Below are 2,077 nucleotides of genomic sequence, written 5' to 3'. Positions count from 1 at the left end.
TAGCTCTAGGCTGCAGCAGGTGGCATTGCTAGGCAGCAGTACGCCAAAGGAGTGTTGGTGGCTAGCGCATGGAGAGCTCCGTAACTGCAAACATACCCCCCCAGCTTGAAATGAAGCGAATGTGTAAGTGATTAAGCAGAATAAAAGCTGAACAAAAGATAGACAGATTTGTAAGCAATTTGTATAGTAAATAGTTAAAGAGATGTAGGGAGGTTGGTAGAGATGTCTTCTAAACCTAATTGTTGTACAAACTCTTTATGTTTTTGTCTTGGTAGCAACTTGGTGAGGCCGTCCGCAGGCATCTGAGCGGTAGGTTTCCAGTTGACATGTAGTCTACCAGCAGAGATCTCTTGTCGTAACCAGCTCTGGTGTATGTCGACATGCTTGAGCTTAGTTTGGAGCTTTGATAGATCTTTTGTGACAATTCTAATCGTCTGCTGATTGTCGCACTAGATAGCAGGGGTATCGTCAATTAGGAGCTGAAGTCGTGTGAAGAAAAGCTTCCACCACTCTATGTCGGTACCAGCTTGCGAGAGAGCTAGGAGCTCTGCCTCCGTAGTTGATTTGGTGACGGTTTGTTGCAAGGTAGCTTTCTAGTCTACCGCTAGACTAAAGAGCTTGAATAGATGTCTATGAGAGCTTTGACGAGTCGCTGGATCGTCCGCGAATGCAGCGTCTGATGCACCATAGAACTGGGGCTCTGCATGGTTAAGCTTATAGAATGCGCTGTTTTGAGAGTTTCTTGATGTTCCTATTGCGAGATGTTTTGTACGGAGTAGGTAGCGCCAGCAATGCAGGGCTGCATCTAGGTGCTTTTGACCAGGATTGGTGAGGTGGCGTGCTAGTATTGAGTGCGCATGCGCGATGTCCGGTCGTGTGAATGATGCTATGTAGGCGAGTGAGCCTACTAGCTGTTGATAGAGCTTGGTCCTTCTATTGTTGGTGGTCTCAGTAGAGAGCTCTAGGGTTTCGCGCAGAGGTATGTCAGGTAGTTGTTTCCTGCTCTGCTCTAGATTGAATTTGGTAGCGATCTTGTTAATGAAGGAGTCTTGGACTAGGTAGATGGATTTAGCAGTCTTCACAACTCGAATGCCTAGGAACCATTTCAGTTCGCCGAGCTTCCTAATGTCGTACGCATGCTGAAGATTATGTTCGAACTGCTCAGCAGCCTCAGCATTGATAGGGTGGTATAGTAGTATAATGTCATCAACGTATACTAGTACGATGAGCTTGTTGTTGACAAATAGGCAGGGAGCTTTGGGGATCTTGTGAAGTCCTAGCTGATTGAGCGTTGTTTTGAGCTCTAGGTACCAGAGGCGAGATGATTCTTTGAGTCCGTACAGAGCTCGCAGTATCTCTAGGTACTCTCCGTATTCTGCTTGAAAACCTTCAGGTGTGCGGCAGAACAGTCGTCTAGGGAGTTTGGCATTGAGGAAGGCATTGGTGACATCATATTGTCGAGAGGTCAACCCAAATGCGGCCATGAGAGCTATTAGAGCTCTGAAGATGCGAGCAGCTGCGGTGGCGGCATAGGTATCGCCCCATTGTTCTTGGAGATCTCCTCGTACGCAGATTCTAGCCTTAAATTTGGATAGGTAGCCGTCTTCGTCAAATTTGTATGCGTATACCCATCGAAGTGGTAAGATCTCGGTAGAGGCGGCTTTTATCGTGGATTTGCTGGCGCGCTTGAAGCAGCTCTTGGACCAGCAGCTGTCCATTTCTGTGCGCATGGCTGCTTGAAATTCAGCCATGTGTGGGTGTTTTCTCAAATCACGGTAGTGCTCTGGATGTGGAGGTAGCTGATCGCGATGAGGGTGCACCTTAACAATGGAGCTAGCGAAGGTTGCAAAGTAGGTGCTGTACTGCTTTGAGCGCGTAGTGCGGCTGTCGCTGATAATGTTTGATTTGTTGATGTCAAGAGATCGTGCCTTTGGTGCATTATTTTGGTCAGGATCCGGTATATATCGCGGATCGTGTACAGAGGTAATGGGTGGTTCATGCATAGAGGTAGCATGGTCATCGTTTGATCCAGTATTGGATGCTTCCATTGTTTCGCGTACGAGCTGCTGAGTGCTTT

This window comes from Lindgomyces ingoldianus, assembly GCF_010093535.1.
Source record: "Lindgomyces ingoldianus strain ATCC 200398 unplaced genomic scaffold BDR25scaffold_2, whole genome shotgun sequence".
Lineage (NCBI taxonomy): Eukaryota > Fungi > Ascomycota > Dothideomycetes > Pleosporales > Lindgomycetaceae > Lindgomyces > Lindgomyces ingoldianus.
Note: the sequence above shows the minus strand (reverse complement) of the source record.